Source organism: Chiloscyllium plagiosum, unplaced genomic scaffold (genome assembly GCF_037043375.1).
Source record: "Chiloscyllium plagiosum isolate Xiang-an unplaced genomic scaffold, Cpla_swu_hap1 HiC_scaffold_27, whole genome shotgun sequence".
Taxonomy (NCBI): Eukaryota; Metazoa; Chordata; class Chondrichthyes; order Orectolobiformes; family Hemiscylliidae; genus Chiloscyllium; species Chiloscyllium plagiosum.
Genome location: NW_028270165.1, coordinates 1,849,674 through 1,871,125, shown reverse-complemented (window position 1 = coordinate 1,871,125; position 21,452 = coordinate 1,849,674).

The following is a 21,452-nucleotide window of genomic DNA, read 5'->3' as shown; positions in this document are numbered from 1 at the left end:
AAGATTATTAAAGGATTGGACACTCTGGAGGCAGGAAATATGTTTCTGCTGATGGGTGAGTCCCGAACCAGAGGACACAACTTAAAAATAAGGGGTAGGCCATTTAAGACAGAGATGAGGAGAAACGTCTTCACCCAGAGAGTGGTGGGTGTGTTGAATGCTCTGCCTCAGAAGGCAGTGGAGGCCCAGTCTCTGGATTCGTTTAAGAAAGAGTTGGATAGAGCTCTCAAGGATAGTGGAATCAAGGGTTATGGAGATAAGGCAGGAACAGGATACTGATTGAGGATGATCAGCCATGATCATAATGAATGGTGGTGCAGGCTCGAAGGGCAGAATGGCCTACTCCTGCACCTATTGTCTATTGAGTTCACGTGCCATCGCAGGGGGATTGAAGTGGTGATGGCCGAGTGCCATTATCGACTGGACTATCAACTCAGTTCCGGGGATTCCCGGGGTTTGAATCCAGCCGAGGCAGATGGTGGGATTGGAATTCGGTCAGAAATTTGGAGTTCTGAATCTAATAATGAAACCATTTTTGGCGGGAGAAACTGCCATCTAATTCCATCATGTCCCTTTTAGGAAAGGAAACTGCCATTGTGGGAAAGGATTCACTCAGTCATCTCAACTGCATCCTTTATCCGGTCTGGCGTACACCTGACTCCAGACCCACAGCAGCATGGTTGACTCTTGACTGCACCCTCCCCTCCCATGTCAAATGAGTGGAAATAACTTAAATGAATACAGTGTGTGGGTGGAAATTGCTGAGTGAGTCAATACTTCCTTCAGCTTACGGCTGTACCAAGAATCCAATTATAAAGGGACAACTTGGTGCTGACCAACAGTAAAGAAAGTGGAGTTGGGAGGAGTGTGTGAGCTTTGAGCTGTTTAAAAAATGCTTCTTTTCATACACTTTTTTTGCTGGGGAGATCTGAAGCTGTAACAAAGTTGGGTGGCAATAAAGGTTACTTGAACTTAACCCCAGTCTCAGACTGTCAATGAAAGCTATGAGATCTAATAGGTTTTTGTTTTAAAACTGCTCACTCCTTTCAACCTCTTGCAATAAGTTTCCAATGTCGTGCATCAGAAGAGCAATGAATGAGTAGCTAATATCGTTAGAAACTGTAAATTTTTCATCTCTGCTGGTATTGCATCATTTCATCGACATTATAAGGTTTACTGGCAACACCGGGAGGTGTGGGATGTATTCATGAGAAACAAAGTTAAAAATCACACAACACCAGGTTATAGTCCAACATGTTTATTTGGAAGCACTAACTTTCGGAACACTGCTCCTTCATCAGGTGTTTGTGGAGCAGGATCATAGGAGAATTTATAGCAAAAGATCGCAGTTTCATGCAACAGAAATGATATATTGAACAAACTTAGATTGTTGTGAATTCTTTCATCTTTTAGAATGGGTTGCAGGTTTTGGTTCATTCATATGTAAATCCAAGAACTTGTTTGAAGACACATTCTCGAGACAACTTAAGGTCTGTATCCCAATCTTGAGTGAGACTGGTTCTATTTCCAGAGTAGGAATTCATAAAATCTCACATGGATTAACTGCCTGTAGATTGTATTTGGCTCAAAAAGCGCACAATGTATCTGCAAATACAAAATCACACCAAAGCCTTGTATGTAAGTGCGCATGCATGAGAGTATGGGTGAGTGTGTGCGTGCTTGATAAAGTGTGTGAGTGATGGAGTATCAGCCTGTGAGAGGGTGTATATGTGTGTGTGTCTGAGAGAGGGATCTGTGTGAATGTGAGAGTGTGTGTTTTGTGTGGGTGTGAGAGAGCGTGACAGTGAAGTGGGGTTACCTGTCATGTGACATGAATCCAAGGTCCTGGTTGATGCCATCCTCATGTGTTCCGAACTTGGCTACCAGCCTCTGCTGGGCCACTAAAACTGAATAAGCAGTTACATAGTACACATTGTAGAGGGCAGGGTGGGACTTGTCTTTCGATTTGCAGAAGGTGGGAGGTTCTGGGTGCTGGAAACGAGGGAAAACACATGCTGGAGGACCTTCGGCTCAGAGAGATGCAGCTGGAAGCCAGGCTGCAGACACGTTGGGGGAATCATCAAACCCCCTACACTGTAGAAACAGGCCCTTTGGACCAACAATCCACACTGACCCCCCCCCCCCCCCCCTCAGAGCATCCCACTCAATAAGCTCCACAGCTTATCCCTGAATTTAGAACACCCAAACCACTCTAAGCTGCACATCTTGGGAGGAAACCAGAGCACCAAGAGATTGGGTGGTGGGGGGGGGGGGGGGGGGGAGGTAGGAAAGTGCAAACTCCACACAGACAAACACCCTGAGGGTGGGATCGAACTCAACTCCCTGGTACTGTGAGGCAGCGGTGCTAACCACTGAGCTGCTTCCGCGCCGCCTACAGTCTTGGATTGAAGGAATCGATTGGCTCCATGCCAGTCCTGGTGACACTCCAGCCCGTTTGGGGAATTGAATTTACTTCCACAGAGTTTCCACGGTGCAGGGGTCATTGCGTCTCAGCAGCTTCAACGATCCAAAGAAGGGCTCGTCTACAGCGAGAACACTAGTCCACATTTCGCTACAGAGTTAAAGTTCTCTGCACAGCCAGAGCCCTGGAACACTCCCACGCAGGCTGCGTGTAATCACGGGGCTTCTCAAGTCACGTTGATGTTTGAAATAACTTCCCCTCCTGGATTTAAACGCTGCTGATATTCAGGCCCTGGATTCGTTGCTCTCTTTCTCCCCACCCTCTGCCCCCCTTTCCATTCTGGATTCAGGCCCTAAATTTCTTGTGCACGCCTGAACAGCAAATCCTCCTCTGCTAATACCTTGAGAAAACAGATCATTGCTGTCAGTGCAGGGCAGGAAATAGGATAAGAGAATTCTAGTTTGTACCGAACAGCCTTCCCTATCTCCTACCCGAAATCTCTGTCTCCCATTTCCTCCTCCTTTCAATGGATTCCAACTCGAATTCATCCTTCCATCCTCCTGTTTTTGCCCAGCTCCCCTCACCGGAAAGCGCTGACTCTCGGTTCAGCTTCTTAGTCACTTCTTGCCATTCCCAGTATATTGCCCACATCTTTATTTAGTTTTTAAAACAGAAAGACAGTGGTTTGCTGATGCCAGGATCTGAGGGGAATTGCGCTCACGCTCCAGATTCTCTCTCACGTCATTCACAATAATCTGCACTGCACATGTGCAAAGAAGGGGATGCTGGGAGTGGGTGGGACGCATTCACCAACTCCCCATTCAATCAAGATCCAATCGTGCCCACAGCGCCCCCTGTCTATTCTCTCTCGCTATCCCTAGCTCCCCCCTATCACACACGCCACCTTCTGCACCTCCGTCCATTCTATCTCCATACCCTCTGCCCCCTTTTCAGTCCAGTCTCTCGTCCACCCTCTGCTTTCGTCCATCCAGTCCCTCTCCCCACATTCATTCTCTCTCTCCTCCCACTCTCTGCCCCCCTCCATTCTCTCTCTTCCCCCACCGTCTGCTCTCCATCCATTCCCTCTCTCTCCCCCCACCCTGTCCTAACACTCATTGTTTCTCTGTTTCTCCCCACCCTCTGCCCCCCTTTCCATTCTCTCCCCACCCACTGACCCACGTCCATTCTCTCTCCCCACACTCTGCACCCTCATTCTCTCTCTCTCTGACAAACGCTTTGCCCCCCACCGTGTGCACCCCCAGGATTTCTCTAACTCCAATGCTCTGTCCCCGTGTCCATTTTTCTCTCTCTCTCTTCCCCCTAGCCTCTGTTTCCCTTTCTTGTGTCGGGAGCTCTCTTTGATCATTGTATCAGCCCTTCTAAGGATAGAGAGAGAGAGCGCGGATGGTGATGACTCTACCTGGGAGATGGGAGGGTGTGGTTTGAGAAATGGCTGATCTTTAACATTGAGAATCGCTAAAATTATATTTTCAAAAACATCAGTAAAGGTTGAAAGCAAATTCAATTATTTTTAAAAAATGCTCCAGACATTTTTCTGAAACTTGCATTGAAATCTCTGCAATTAGGCCACAGTTGAGGACAGGCTGTCAGGATGGAATGGCCAATTCCTCGTCTTGTGAAGTTGGTTTAAATTAAGTAGTAATAGAGTCATAGAGTTGCAGAATAGGGAAACAAACCTGTCGGTGCATGCCAACCACATATTCTAAATTAACCTGGTGATCCATTTGGCCCATATCTCTCTCAACCCTTCCTATTCATATACCCATCCAGATGCCTTTTAAATGTAATTGTTCCAGCCTCGACCACTGTCTCTGGCAGCTCATTCTATACATATACCACGCTATTCATGAAAATGTTACCAGTTCGGTCCCATTTAAACCTTTCCCTCTCACCCTAAACCTATGCCTCTCCAGTTTTGGATTTCCTCTACCATGGGGAAACGACATTCAAAAATTGAGCAGCCAGACAAAATGCAAAAGGAATAAACTGTTGAGCCCCAGGAAAACAAAAGAAGTGTGGCTCCAGCCTTTTTTTCTCTCCGATTGGCAGTTGGACCAGCATCTCCACGGGGCATACTGCGCATGCTTCTCGGTGTCAGGAAGCACTGCGCATGTACGCTGGTGTCAGCAAAATACTACGCATGCTCTTTGCTGTTAGCGGAAATAGCGCGCAACATTCTTCTGATCGACCAATGGGAAGCTCTGATGGACCGGAAGGAGTGTGGTTCTCCTGCCATTGAGAGCCTCCCCCCCTATTGTCGGAATGCGGAAGTTGGACAATGCGCTTGTGAAGGTGTTGCTGCTCCTCTCTCTATGCATGAAGATTGAACTTCATCCCAGACTGCAACCTCTTTCCTCTGTCCAACATCTGTGAGTACAACACACTCTTCTCACCCCTTTTCCATTTTATTTTTTCACTCTGGTGTTCAGTTCTTGACTTCCAGCAAAGTTGGCTCAGGTATGTGTCTCAATTGGCAAACACATGGTAAATGTAGTAATGCAGTGTGAAATTATAGCCTTTCCTATGAAATAAAAACAGAAAGGAGGTACATTGTTTAAATGGTGATATATTGGGATGTGGAGGAAGCGAGGATTGCAGATACCGGAAATCAGAGTCGAAAATTGTGGCGCTGGAAAAGCACAGCTGGTCAGATAGCATCCGAGGTGCAGAACAGTCAACGTTTTGGGCAAAAGCCCTTCATCAGGAATGATGTGTGGATGTACAAACGTGCCTCAGCTACCTTCTGCTCAGGCTTTCTACTCCAGTCAATGCCAGTTGTCACATAGGTGCAGCAAGCAATCAGCAAGGCAAGTGGTATATTAGCAAGAGGAATTGAGTTCAAAGTGGGGATGCCTTTCTGTAGTTAGGGAGATATTGAATATATTCAAAGCTGAGTTCGTCTGACTTTTGAATGTCAAAAATAGGAAGGCAATATTTTTTTAAAAATTTTTATTAGAAACTTTTTCAAATCTCTCACAAGACCTATATATACAAAAAAGAACAATACCAAAATACAGAAAAATAGCAGTACAACAATGTCATATTATGATACTATTAATAATGAGCTACCTATTATTCTACTAGAACAAAGTTAGCTTAAACTAAACTACAATCAAATTGAATAAAAATAAAATTAAACATAATTTAAGTTAATTTGAATTCTATCACATTACTTTATTCTATTTCACTCACCACATCTCCATTAAGGCTCCCATCCATGGGAGCACCAGTTATTGCATCCGTATTCCTTTCACCCAGCCTTGCCCTCCCAGGGCCCCATGAGCACCCAGACTGATTCCCACAGCTATACCACGGCTCTAATTAATACTGCTGATCAGTCTGCATCAATATAACTTAGAAAGGGCTGCCACATCTTGTAAAACTACTGTTTTGTGGTGCACCATATTTGTGAGGTCATCTTGGGGGAGATGCTCCATCACCAGCATATGCCACCCCATAAGCCCTGGGGGGTTTTCCAACGTCCAATTAATTAAAATGATCTTCCTTGCACAGTGCATAAGAATGTTACACAGTCTGTTGCTGTGTTCTCCAAGAGAAGGCAAATTTGGCAACCCCAGAAGAAGAAATACCGGATTCACATTAACTTCAATCCCCCAGGATGTCCTTCAGCTCCCTTACTATAGCACTCCAGTATCTCTGGATCTTACAACATGACCAATAGCAGTGTGTGAGTGCCTATACTAATTTTACATTTGGGACACCTTGGTGATGTGCCTATCTTGAACTTAGCTAGCCTCTCTCGTGCCACATAAGCCCTGTGTAAAATCTTCAATTGCATACCCTGTACTTGGTTACATATTGAAATTTTCCTTACATTTTCCCATATATCTTGTCATACTTCAAATGAAATATCGTATCCTAGCTCACGATTCCACATCCTAGAGAGTCCTCCACATGCCCGAAGGTACGTCCCTTCTGTAAATGATACGACGTACTAACTGAAAGAGCGCCTGTACACCAGAGTACTCTTTATTCCACATTTGACCTGTAATGCTGAGCCAGGAGCGTGGTATTCCTCTGTTTATAATCCCTTAGCTGAAAGTACCGGAAAAGGCCCCCATTAGACAATGCATATTTCTGACTTAGCTGGCTAAATGACATCAAGACCTAACCCTCAAATAAATCTCTCAGACAGAAGATTCCCTTATTCTCCCATGACTTAGAGCCGGAGTCCATTGCCCCAGGTTTAAATCCTTGGGCTGCCACCAGTGGGGTAATCAGTGAGCCAATTGCCCTTGTCTTGCCTCATTATCCTCCAGGCTTTCACTGTATTTAAAATGATTGTACTCTTACACTGCTCAGTCTCGGATTTCATCTTATCAATGAATAATAGATTAACTAGGGGACATCTCGACTGCAATGCTTCAACGTCAAGCAAATTCTACCCAAGTCCCCCCGTACCCAGTCACCCACATATGCTAAGAAAGCGCTTATTTGATATCTCTTCAAGTCCAAAAGGTCCACTCCTCCTCACCCTGTGAGAGCTGCAATTTGGTAAACTTAATTAGAGGGCGGCTGCGACACCAAATAAAAGAACCGAGCCAACCATTGAGCCTCAGTAATACTCATCTGGGTAGCAACAACAGGAGCATTCTCATGGGGTACAACAGGCGAGGAAGAACATTCATTTTAATCAGAGCTATTCGGCCTAACCATGATAACGGTAATCCGTCCCACCGCTGCAAATCCTGCTTTATCCTCTCCAGTAATTGTATATAGTTAGCTTTATACAGCTGGTGGAATGCAGGGGTAATAAAAATTCCCAAATACAAAAACCCTTTTGACGACCATCTAAACAGGAACTGCATTCCATCCTTCAGATCAGGCACCTCCACTATTTCTCTCCCCCCACCCACCCAAATAAATTAATTGTTCGAATCAATCGAGGAACTGACTCCTCCAGATTGGCCAAGAACAAAAGGACGTCATCAGTATATAGGGTAATCTTATGTTCCCCCATTCCCACTCCTGGCGCCACTATTTCAGGATCCCTCCTGATAGCTTCAGCTAATGGCTCAATTGCCAAGGTAAATAGCAGTGGTGAAAGAGGACACCCCTGTTGACTACCTCTTCCAGTATGAAAGTTATCTGACTTCGTGCCATTTGTGATGACTGCTGCCTTAGGATCATTATACAACACCACCACCATCTAGCAAAGTTTGTCCCCAGACCAAAGCGCTTGAGGACCCCAAACAGGTACAGCCATTCTATCTGGTCAAATGCCTTTTCTGCATCTAGGGAGGCCACCGAACCCAGGATCAACCTTTGCTGGCATACCTGCACCATGTTCAGTACCCTCCTAATATTGTTGGAGGAGCTACGGCCCTTAACAAAACCCATCTGATCTTCTTTCACAATACAGGACAACACCTTTTCCAACCTCAGGGCCAGCGTCTTGGGTAGAATTTTAAAATCTACATTCAACAGTGAAATGGGTCTGTCTGAAGCACATTCTTCGGGCTCTTTCCCCTTCTTTAAAATGAGGGAGATATTAGCCTTCCTAAGAGAGGGAGGAAGATAATCCTGTGCATATGAATAGCTATGCATCCCCACCAACACATTTATGAATTTCGTATAGAATTCACTTGGGAATCCATCTGACCCCAGTGCTTTGCCACCTTGGAGATGCTTTATTGCATCCTGCACCTCCTGTATCGTCATAGGCCCATTCAACAGGAAACCTGTTCCGCGTTTATACTAGGGACGTGCAGGATCTCAAAAAAAGGCCTGCATTCTCGCTGCACTGTGTTCATCTCCCTCCGACCGCTTTAACTCTGCAAAGTATTCCCTGAATCTTCTTTAACTCACAGGTAACTGTACCAGCCTTCTCGCTAACAGACATAATGGATTGGGAAACATTTTTCTTTCTGGCCAGACATCTACCTGGTTTAACTACAAAATCAAACAATCTTTGTTGTACAAAGCAGGCCTTTTTTTTCCCAGTGTGTGCAATGAGTTGGGAGCAGCCCGGAGAGCTACAGCTTGACCAGTGAAGGCCTATTGTAATATACGTCCTCAGCTATCTGCAGACGGGTCTCCAACATCTGTTGTTACTCCTTCCTCTGCGTCCTTCTAGTCGTTGAATAAAAAATAATCAGGCCTCATAAATATGCCTTAGTGGCCTCCTACAGTATTTCCAGATTACTGGCCGTACCAGAGTTGATATCCCAGAAGGCTCTGAACTCTTGTGATGTACTCAACACATTTGCTATCCCTTAACAGGAATGGGTCCATGCACCAGTGCTGTGCATCCATTCCACCACTCTTGATTTTACCATCTAAATACACTGGCACATGGTCCGAGACAGCTATATTGCCAATTTCACAAGCCAATGTACTGTCCAAGCAATCCAATGGCATTAAAAAGTGTCAGTTCCCATGTGGTACTTGTGTGGGTTGGAAGAGAAAGTAAAGTCTCTTCCATTAGGGTGGAGATGCCTCCACACATCCACTAATCCCAACTCCTCGCACATGCCCACCTACTGCTTAGGTTGCGCGGGTGTACCTGCCTGGCCCCTTGGCACCCTGTCTCCCTCGGGATCTATTAGGCGATTAAAATCCCCTCCAGTGACCATGCGGCGAACCCCAAGACTCATTAATTTAGCAACTGCATCAATTAGAAATTTAAGAGGGTGCACCGGGGGGACAATACACATTCAGGACGCCATACTCTTCACCATGTATTAGAGCTTTAAGAATGACGGACAGTCCATGTTTGTCCTTAATTTGCTCAATTACCTGGAAAGGTAGGTTCCTTCTCACCAGTTTTGCCACTCCTCTACACTTGGAGTTAAAGGAGGAGAAGAATACCCTATCATAACCTCCTTGCTGCAGTTTCTGATGTTCCTTATCAGTTAAATGTGTCCCCTGCAGCAGGGCGATGTCCACCTTTTCCTTCCTGAGGCTTGACAGCACCGTCTTTCTTTTTAATGGGGAAATGGCTCCCTTTTACATTCCAGGGGCACCACCTGAATGAATCAATAGCCATGGTCATCCTGGGCAGCCCGTGGTTTCCCAAGATGAGGAAGCTTATCTGAGGTGTGGTGAGCAACAAAGACATTAACTCTATAAAGTCTAAAAACTGCTCCTCTTCAAAACTGCTATAAATAAAAATATAACCACCACATATAACTTAAGCAAATGCGCAAATAACCCCCAAATATGTAGAGATCTCTTACCCCCCTCCCCAAACCCCACCATTGCCACCATCCTGGCTCCTTCCCACTGAGGCTGTGCCCCAAACTCCAGGCAATTCTCAGATTGAAAAAAACATGTTATTTACATTCTGAGAGTTAACAATGGTTGCCCATCTCCCTACACCCCTTCTCCATACATCTTAAGCACAGGTATAGCCACTCCCAATCCAAAAACAAAAGGACAGCAGTAAAGAAAAGCCCCCAGACATTACCTAACTGACCGATATACTATATAATTCCAGTTTGACGTCAAGGCAGTACGTATAAAGCCGATAACCACAAGAAAAAGGGCAAAAAAGTAATGATGTCCCTCCCGCCTTCACCCCGACTCGATTTCTTTAATTCAGAGAATTCACAAAGTCCTTCGCCTTTTCTGCTGAATCAAAATTATATACCACCCCTCCATGAGTGAGACGCAATACGGTCAGGGACCTCAAAGAATATTTTATGTTCAGATCCCTTAATTTTCTCTTAACTTCATCAAATGCCCTTTTCTTAATCCAGGCTCCTGAGAAGTCCTGAAAATATATTATTCTTAAGCCTTTGTGCATTAAAGCCTGTGGATCTCTTCCCAGTCTTCTTGCTGTTTCAATCACGAACTGTTTTTCTTTATAATGCAGGAGGTGCACTAGGACCACGCGGGGCTGCGGGTCCGATCCGGACCTGCGCATTTCGATCCGGTGGGCCCGCTCCACACTCAACAGGCCCGACTCCAACTCCAGCCCCAGGAATCCAATAAGGTCTTCGCCTTCCTCGCATTCCGGAAGACCCACGAGCTGGAAGATATTTCTTCTACTTTAATTTTCCAGGTCGTCCACCTGCTCCTGAAGGACCCGAACCTGGTCTTCCAGCGTTTGGATCCTTCCTCCTGAGACCTCCGCCGCAGTCTCCGATGCCACGGTCCTCTCCTCCGCTGCCTATTCTCTTCGGGCCAACATTTGAATTTCCTGCTCCATGCTTTTCCAGGTGGCAGATAATGGTTCCACCGCTGCTTCAATTTTTTCTCAGAGTTTGCCAAACTCCGAGAGTAACTGCTGCTGTCCCATTAAACCCAAAGGGACTGCCCTGGGAGTTTGAGCAATGGCTCCAGGCACCCCTGATGCAGTCGGGGAGTGCCCTGCCTGATGCACCCCTGTCAGCCCCTTTCCTTCATTTGCTTTCATTCTGGTCCTAAAGCTGTCAAACCACAATTATAGCAGCTCCAGACGTTCAGTAAGTTTATATTAGGAATTGTTTTCTCCTACAGATGGTTAATGAGGTGGGGGGAGGGGTAAAAGCCCACCTTGCCGGGGATATGGCACAGAGCCCAGCACAGCAGACCACTCAAACCACCGCCATCTTGGATTTCCAAGAAAATGATTTTAAGATCAGTACAGAACAGCTACAGGGTCATACAGCACAGAAACAGACCCTTCGGTCCAACTTTGCTGACTATGTTCTCAAACCCGACTATGTTCTCAAACTCAAGTAGTCCCGTCTGCCAGTGATTGGCCCATATCCCTCTGAACTTTCCTATTCATGTACATTTCCAAATGTATTTTAAACATTGTCACTGTACATGCATCCACTACTTCCTCTGGACACCCATTCCACACACAAACCACTCTGTGTTAAAAAAGTGGAGCTCTTCATGTCTTTTTAAAATCTTTCTCCTCTCCCCTTGAAAATTTGCTCCCTAATCTTGAAAGCCCCATCCTAGGGAAAGGACACCTGCCTTTCACCTCATCTGTACCCTTCATGATATTATAATCCTCCATAAGGTCACCTCTCAATCTCCTCTGCTCCAGTGAAAGAAAACCCATTCTATCCACCTGGCTGTAGGTATATTCATATTCAGTTATGATGTGTTCAGTGTTGGTGCAGGCTCAAATGGCCAACTCCTGCTCCCAATTCTCTCACTGTGTCCAGGACAGCATTAGGAGATTGGGAAAGGGGAGGGATAGATATCTTGTTTGTTTTTATTTTTAAAATGCACTTGATTCCCACAAATAAAATCAACAGGTACAAGTACAGCACGTGCAGTATTCCTCATTGCAGCTTCAAGGTTTTGTGTCCTCTTCTTACGCGTTGGCTCCAGCACATTCGGCTTCCTTCCCCCCCCCCCCCCCCCCCCCACCCCCCCTCCCCATCCCCGCCCTGAGCCGTTGATGCTTCCATTGTTTATAAAATCAAGAGAGGAATGGATAGGGTAAATAGACAAGGGCTTTTCTCTGGGAGTGTAGAACTATAGAGTAATAGGTTTAGGGTGAGGTGGCCCGGGGAGGTGGCGAGGAATTTAAAAGGAACCTAGGGGGCAATTCATGCAGAAGATGGCACGTGTAATGAAAGAGCTGCCAGAGGAAGTAGTAGATGCTGGTATAATTATGACACATTTAAAAGGCATCTGGGATAGGTTTATGAATAGGAAGGGTTTAGAGGGATATGGGCCAAATGCTGGCAAATGAGACCAGATTCTGTGAGGATATCTGGTCAGCAAAGGACCTGTTTCTGTGCTGTATATCTAGATGACTCTGGTTTGCCACGCCAGTCTGTTCAATTTCTCTCTGGTGTCATAGCCTTGATGTCTCATTCTAAAACTCCCCCACCCCCGTGGGGCACGTTAACCATTTTGTGTCTGATTGGTTGCCAAGAAGTTGCATTGCAGGTTCATCCTGCATTTACACACTATATGTTTACTTCCAAAAATCAGACCTGCTCACTCTCAACATTATCCCAATGTCGTGGAAGATATTAATTTTCAGGTGGAGGTATCCAAAATTCAGAGAGGTGTCAGTTGTGACTGTTTTGCTCTTCTGTCCCTGTCAGATCCTGAATCAGCACTTTCAGGGGAATTAGAATGGAGTGAGAACAGAGGGAGAGAGAGAGAGAGGGATGGTGCTTTCAGTTTTGTGGAATAACAAATGAAAAGAATGATCTGCAGAAAGTAGAATTGCTTGTTCTGAATTTCTACCCTGGACTGACAGTGATGACTTTTGTAATCTCTTTTTAAACTATTTGATCTGAAGATGAAGTGTCAAAATCAATAGATGAAGGGCTTATGCCTGAACCATTGACTCTCCTGCTCCTCAGATGCTGCCTGACCTGCAGTTGTCGACTCTGATTCTCCAGCATTTGTGAGTCTGCAACAATTTTCAACTGTGATCCAATTGGTTCCTGTTTCAGTAAGATTTCAGCATCAGTGGGACTGGAAGAGAGACCCTACGGTTGCAGCAATGCACTGAGTGTGGAGCCTGAAACAGTTATCTGGCCTGGAAAGAGGAATTCAAGGCAGGGAGGGGATATACACACGTTTGTGTGCAACTGTAGCTTCGGCCATGGAGAAACCATGGAAGTGTGGCGACTGTGGGAAAGGCTTCCGTGTCCCGTCTGCCCTGAAGACACATCGGCGCAGTCACACCAGGGAGAAGCCATTCTCCTGTCCTGAGTGTGGGAAGGCCTTCAGTAATTCCTCTGCCCTGCTGAGGCACCGGCAGGTGCACACAGGGGAGAGGCCCTTCAGCTGCCCTGAGTGCAGGAAGAGCTTCAGCGATTCCTCCGCCCGGCTGAGGCACTTGCGGGTTCACAGAGGGGAGAGACCCTTCAGCTGCCCCGATTGTGGGAAGGTGTTCACTCGCTCCTCCCACCTCGTGATTCACCGGCGGGTCCACACCGGTAAGAAGCCCTTCCCCTGCCCCAAATGTGGGAAGGCCTTCAGCGATTCTTCTGACCTGCTGGCCCACCGGCGGGTCCACACCAATGAGAGGCCATTCACCTGCTCTGCCTGCGGGAAGCGCTTTACACGCTCTTCCGACCTGCTGAAGCACCAGCGAGTCCACACTGGGGAAAAGCCCTTAAGCTGCTCTGAGTGCGGGAAGGGCTTTATCCAGGCCTCCAACCTGCTGACGCACCAGCGGGTCCACATTGGGGAAAGGCCGTTTGCCTGCCCCGAGTGAGGGCAGAGGTTCACAATGTCCTGCAGCTTGAACAAGCACCAGTGGAGGCATCAATGCTCCTAACAATCAGATCCTGCCGGTAACGCTGCTGAGGGTCACCCCCCGGACTGAACCTCCTGCCCTTTCTGACAGTGGGGGTAGTGGGAGAGTTGGTAGGCTTTTTTGTTTTCTACTGGGGGAGTTGGGGGGAAGGGGGGTGGTGGCTCAGTGGTTAGCACTGCTGCATCATAGCACCAGGGACCCAGATTTAATTCCATCCTCAGGGTGACTGTCTGTGTGGAAATGAATGTAATTCCCCCTTGTGTCTGCATGGGTTTCCTCTGCGTGTTCCAGTGTCTTCCCAAAGTCCAAACGTGCGCATGTTTGGGCGAATTGGCCAAGCTAAATAGTCCCATAGTGTTGATGAATGTGTAGGTGTGGTGCATTCGTTAGGGGTAAGGGCAGAGTGATCGGGTAGGAGAATGTGTCTGGGTGAGTTACTCTTCAAAGGGTCGCTCTGAACTTGTTGAGCAGAAGGGCCCGTTTCCACACTGTAGTGGTTCTATGTTTCTATGAACCTTGCTTCCAGTGGGCGCTGCTGCTCATTGAGCCCAAGACCCGCACAAACCTACGACCACAAGACCATTGGAGCAGAAGTTAGGATATTTTGACCCATCGAATCTGCTCCACCATTTGTTAGAGACAAAATAAAAAACTGCAGATGCTGGAATCTAAAATAGACAAACAGGAGGCTGGGCACAACAAGGCAGGCAGCACCAGGAGGTGGAGAAGTCAGCATTTCAGGTATTATCCCTCAGGACTGAAGAAGGGTTCTACCCGAAACGTTGACATCTCCATCAGAAATGATTTATCAGGATGTTGTTAGAACTAGAGGGCATAGTTTAGAGTGAGAGGGGAAAGATTTAAAAGGGACCTAAAGGGAAAACTTTTCATGCAGAGTGTGGTGCGTGGATGGAACAAGCTGCCAGAGAAAGTGGAGAAGGCTGGTAGAATTACAGAATTTAAAAAACATTTGGTTGGGGACATGAATAGAAAGGGTGAGAGGGATTTGGGCCAAGTGCTGGCAAATGGGACTAGATTAAGTTAGAATATCTGGTCAGCGTGGACGAGTTGGACTGAAGGATCTGTTTCCGCGCTGTACCTCTCTATGAAAACTGGTCCTGATGTAAGTTTAGAATTGAGTACTTTGAATAATTAAATCTTGTTGAATTCAACTCCTGAAAGGTTTCAAATGAACCGCTCCAAGCGATATGAGTTAACTACGCCGAGTTGGATAAAGTATCCCATCAAGTTCAACATGAATGCACAGTTGAAGAAGTCAGAAGTCACACAACACCAGGTTACATCCAACAGGTTTATTTGAAATCCCAAGCTTTGGGAGCATTGCTCCTTCATCAGTGCTGCTCCTTCATCACTTCACCTGATGAAGGAACAGTGCTTCGAAAGCTCATGAGTTCAAATCAATCTATTGGGATTGTCACCTGGTGTTGTCTGACTTCTGACCTGTCCACCCCCAGCACCTCCACATCAGAGTTGACGAATGAGATCAGATTTGATTCAGCATGATTTAGTGAGATATTCATCTGGATATCCTTATGCCTGAAACATCGATTCTCCTGCGCCTTGGGTGCTGCCTGACCTGCTGTGCTTTTCCAGCACCACACTCTCAACTCTGATCTCCAGCATTTTCAGTCCTCACTTTTTCTTGGTTCATGTGGAAACTCAACACTGTCAGAGTTACAAACCGGTCCATGCTGGCCAAAATGTTTGTCAACACTAACCTAATTTCCCTGCACTTGGCCCATATCTTTCTAAAGCTTTCCTATCCATGTATTTGTTGAAACGCCTTTTCAATGTTGTTAATGTACCTGCTTCAACCGCTTCCACTGGCAGCTGTTTCCCCAGGCGAACTACACTCTGTAAATATTTTGCCCCACATCTTTTCTTCCATCTTTCTCCTCTCACCATAAAAACGCGTCCTTGCTCTTGAAATCCTCCCCCTCGGGAAGAGACATCTACCATTAAGCTAACTCTACCCCTCATGGTTTGAAAATATTGCCTCTCAACTTCCTCTGCTCCAGTGGAAAAACATCCCAGCCTATCCAGCCTAAATTCTAATTTGATAATAATGGCAGTGATGATTTTGGCTGTGTGTGTGTCAAGGATCTCTCATTTCTAAGCTAATGCTGTGCCTCTTAAGTTCACCTGATCTTAAAACGAATGGCACCCCATTCAATTAAAATGTCCATGTTTTCTGTGTAAAGTCGGTCCTGGTCAGGAAATAGGCAGTGGTGTCTTATATTCCCGTAGACTTCTTGTGAGCGGGTTGATATGCTCTGTTTTGAGATGTATGAGTAAATCTTCAGAACTAAAGATTAATGCAGCACTTTATTCATGTCTCATTATTAAAAACACTTTCTCCATTTACAGATGTGATTGAGAAGCTTCTCCCAATGAATCTTTGACTGATAACAGCATTTGTCAGGCTTTTGAAAGTCACTGCAGCTCTGTCACAGCACAGGGGAGGGCTCTTTCAGACACAACGCGTCATGCAGAAAATTCTCCCACATTAGTCGAGCAAAGTTGACGTCTTTTTAAGACATTGTGAAACTTGAAAGGGTTCAGAAAAGGTTTGGAAGGATGTTGCCAGGGCTGCAAGATTTCAGCTACAGGGGGAGGCTGAATACGCTGGTACTATTTTCCCTGAAGCTTCAGAGTCAGCCAGAAACATCTGTTGAATCAGGAAACATCTCTTCCTGCAGCAGCTTCAGACAGACTGCTTGCTAAAACCCAAACCAGGGGACAACTGCCCTTTCATTGTAGAAGTGTTTTAGAAAAAAAAATATCAAACCCTTTTCCCGGATTCTTGCCTTAGCCAGTATCTGTTAACCATTAGCGAAATCCTTAATCCTAAACGAATGGGAAGCTCTGCCTTTTACAACTCCTCCTGAAAATAAACCAACAAAGTAATCTTCTTAAAGGAGCAGCATGATCACAACAAAAAGCACCTGAACTGAAACGTTTGTAACAGAAGGCTGTACAGTTAGCAGGACAAGAAAACGGTTTTCAATTTCACCAATCAATTTAAATCAGCCCCCTTGGCTACCAAATACTTATTGAATTTAAATCCTAAAGTTTTGACAACAGGACCAATCCTATCATAAAGAATTGGCGCTCTCAGTCATCTGTGTATTAGAGAAAGCATCATTTAGAAAAACAGAGAAGGGCATTCCTGACAGAGGAATCGGAGGAGGCATCCCCGACAGAAGATGGCACAGAATATTCCGGAAGACACATAACCTGGTTGTAATCTGAGAGATTAAATTCTATTTTATGTTATCTGAGTGGGACATGTATTGATTGGAACAGCATACCAGAAGAATCTTGATTTATTCCAGAATACCCAGTAGTTAGGACGGATTTATTCAGTTTGTTAGTAGTGTTATTCATTTATTCACCGTGAGAGTTGGCTAAATAAATTGCTGATTGTCGATTTTAAAGTGTCAGGGATTTATTTTTAACACTACAGCAGGTTACACCACTTATCACACTGACTTTACAGATTAAAGGGCAACGTGCCACTCTTTGGACGTTTCAGTTTGAGATCTTGGTGAGGGGGGAGGGGGGTTCAGTCTTCGCTTTGTAACAGTATTGATGACATTCTCTTGAATGCAATGGAGTCAATACTAATCCCAGCCTCTTAGTGTGGTTGTGGGTGAATCAACTTAATTTGGCTCCTGACTCAGAAACCGCACAGAGAATCAACTGCTGAAATAATGATTTGCACTTTATTGCATGTAGCAACCACAAATAAAACCCCTCAAGTTCATTCAGCTTCACCCCCCCCCCCCCAAACATGGCTATCACCCAGTTGATGGCTGAATTTAAATGGGTTTCCACAGAAGTTGCCCATCTCTGGAAGTTCCAGGGGTTTGATGCAGTATCATTCTTCTAAGCACTGCTGCGGCTGCATCATTCTGGAGTTGAATTTTGGTGGCGTTTCCTCAATTTCAAATCTGTGGTGTGACTTTTTTTTAAGACTCTAACATCACCTCACATTGCTGGAGACCTCAGGTCTGTAGCTTACCTTCTTATCCTTGAGGGTTAGCTGTCTGTTTGAAACAGTCTGCCCTGCAATTAACCCCGCTATGTCAGGGCTTTCCTTCTACAGGCAGAATTAATTGTACTTTTGTCACACCATTATTAAATAACATTATCTTACCTGTCCCAAGAAACAACTTATTGTGTTGCCTCCTTCTTCCCAGGGACGGTTAATAAGCCATTTATCGTATTGAATCTGTCTGCCATTCAATCATAGCTGATATGTTTCTTAATCCCATTCTCCCTGTAACCTTTGAGCCCCTTGATACTCAAGAATGAGTAAATGGTAGAGCAGACTCAATGGGCTGAATGGCCTAATTTCACTTCCTGTGGTGTCACAGTTTCTCGTCAGCCCTTTCGTTTCTTGGTCCAGAAAGCGTTATTGTTGACCCGTGAAGTTTGGGAAGCTCTGGAGTTTACAGGTGCACACCATGCTCCTCTCTGCCTCCTCCCAGAATAACGATTCCTCCTGAGATACTGGCAGTTCTTGAGATCCCTGGATATCCCGGAATACAAATCAGTGTGTCTGGAAGTCTCTGCTGCTACCCTGGAACAGAAGGATTATGGGGAGAAAATTCAGAAATCCGAAGAGCAAAGAGACTTGGGACTTCTAGCCCAGGATTCTCTCAAGGTAAACTTACAGGTTGAGTCAGTAGTTAGGAAGGCAAATGCAACAATGGCATTTATTTTGACAGGACTTGAATATAAAAGCAGGGATGTACTTCTGAGGATCTATAAGGTTCCGGTCAGGCCACAATTGGAGTACTGTACACGGTTTTGGGCCCCATATCTCAGGAAGGATGTACTGGCCCTGGAACATGTTCAGAGGAGGTTGATGACAAAGGTCCCAGGATTGAAAAGCTTAACATACGAAGAACATTTGATGACTCTGGGTCTGTACTCAATGGAGTTTAGAAGATGACAAGGGAACTAATTGAAACCTTCAGCATACTGAACAGCTTAGACAGAGTGGATGTTGGGAAAATATTTCCATGGGTAGGAGAAAATAGGAGCCGAGGGCTCAGCCTTCAAGTAAAGGGAAGATCTTTTGGAACGGAGATAAGGAGAACTTCTTCAGACAGAGAGTGGTGTATCTATGGAATTCACTGCCCCAGAAAGCTCTGTAGGCCAGATCGTTAAATATATTTAAGATGGGATAACTAGGTTCTTGAGTATCAAGAGGATTAAAGATTACGGGGAGAATGGGGTTGAGAAACGTATCAGCCATGATTGAATGGTGGAGCAGATTCAATGGGCTGAATGGCATAATTTCTGCTCCTATAGTCTAATGATATGCTGATGTGTGGAGGGGTGAGAATGGGGGAAAAGAGATAAAGAGGGGAACACAATTAAGGTGAAGCTGGATACAGATACATAGGAAATACAAGAATTGTACGATAAATTTCAGACCACATAGAAGCACTGGCATACAGAGGGATCTGGCCATATAGATCTCCAAAAGTGGCAATACAGGCGGGTAACGTGATCAAGAAGGCACACAGCACGTTTGCCTTGAATGTCAGAGTTGGCGAGTTATGTTACAGCTATTTATTCCGGTCACATTTAGAATATTGCGTGCAGTTCTGGTCCCCCACACTACCAGAAGGACATGGATGCTCTGGGAGAGGGTATAGAGAAGGTTCACTCGGACATTGCCTGGTCTGGAGGTCTCATTATGTGAAGAGATGTGTGAACCTGGATTATTTTCACTGTAAAGATGGAGGCAGAGGGATGGCCTCATCAAAATAATGAGACACACAGATTGACTGGACGGGGACGGCATGGTGGCACAATCATTAGCACTGATGCCTCACAGCGCCAGGGAAACTGGTTCGATTTCAGTCCCAGGTGACTGTCTGTGTGGAGTTTGCACATTCTCCCTGTGTCGATATGAGTTTCCCCCGGTTTCCTCTCACAATCCAAATGTGTAGGATATGGTGGAGTGGCTATGCTAAATTATCCCAATGCCCAGGGATTGGCAGGTTAAGTTGGATTGTCCGTGCTTAAATTGCCCCACAGTGTTCAGGAATGTGAAAGTTAGGTACATTATTCAGGGGTAAATGTCGAGTAATAGGGGTAGGGAAATGGGTCTGTGTGGATTATTCTTTGGATGTTTGGTGTTGGGCCAGATAGTCTGTTAGATAGTCAGAGGCCCCCCAGGGTGGAAAAGTCAACTACAAGAGGGCACAAGTTCAAGGCGAGAAGGGGACAGTCTGGGGGAGAATTGAAAGGGAAAGTTTTTCACACAGTTGGATGGTGGATGCCTGGAATGCACTGCCAGTGGATGTAGTGGTAAGAGGCACCTTAGCAACACTTAAGGTGTATCTGGATAGACACATGAATGGGAGATGAATACAGGGACAGAAACCACGCATCGGAAATCAATAGCAGGTCTAAGTTAGGATTAAGAATTGGCACAGGCTTGGGCGGGGAGGGGGCAGGGGGTAAAGTGAACTTTCAAAAAGCAGGGGATACCTGTATGCTGATGAAGGGGTGGGTGGAGGCTCAGGTGGAGCATAAACACTGACAGAGGCCAATTGGATCGACTGTGCTGGAGACTCAATGGGACAGAGACAAATGTATCTATTTCAGATCTACCTGCACTTCAGCCGCTTCTGTGGACTGTGTCCGTAGGGAAGGTGCAATCCCAGGCTCAGAGAGCGTCAGCCCCAACTGGAAGTAAAGTGGGTGAGAGAGCGTCCATTCAGCATAAAGGAACCCCTTACCCCTCCTACTTCACCCATTAAACAGGGTTCAAGATGTGACTCTCAGCAGCGGTAACAGCAGAGTCCAACCCGAATCCCTGCACCATCTCACTTGTGAAGTTGCTGGTGTCTCCACAAGTTGCACGACTGGGTGAAGCCCTTCCCACATACTGGACAGGTGAACGGCCGCTCCTTGGTGTGGATGCGCTGGTGTTTGCGCAGGGTGGAGGAATCACAGAAGTTATTGCTCCACATGGGACAGGTGAACGGCTTCTCCCCAGTGTGGACGCGGAAGCTGAGCAGCAGGTGATACGACTGGGTGTAGCCCTTCCCGCACACGGAGCAGGAAAACGGTTTCTCCCTGGTGTGCATCCGCTGGTGCGGCAGCATTTGGTGTGACTGAGTGAAGCCCTGCCCACACACGGGGAAGATGAACGGGTTCTTGCTGGTGTGGACACACTGGTGGGACAGGAGATTGTGTAACTGAGTGAAGCCTTTCCTGCACTGAGTGCAGGTGAACAGCCGTTGCCCGGTGTGCAAACGCCAATGAATCTCCAGCACAGATGGCGAAGGGAAACCATTCCCACACTCCCCACATTTCCACGGTTTCTCCATGGTGCAGGTGCCCTCGTCTGTCTCAGACCTTAACAATCAGTTGAAAACTCGCTCACGCTTACAGCATGTGTGTGGTGTTACTGGTGAACCCTCTGATAATTGGAACACTCTCATTCAGTCTGTAAAGCTTGTTCCAGTCACTACTCTGGTGTGTGGGTATGTGAGACTCTGAGTTTCCAGTCACACTGACGTTTAAAACCTAACTAAGCTGACAGACCTTCTCTCCTTTGTTTTCAAGGCCATCAATATCCACGTCCTCGTGAATCAAGTGACTGTCAGACTTTGATCTGATGTTTGGTCTGAGATTTCTGCCGCCAAATTCTTCTCTTGTAATATTCCTGTGAAGTGATTGCAAAGGTCATCACAGTCAGTCCATGACAGAAAATCTGAACGTAATTCTAGTTACTGTGGAACATTCTTTCCTCTCAATCCCAAAGAT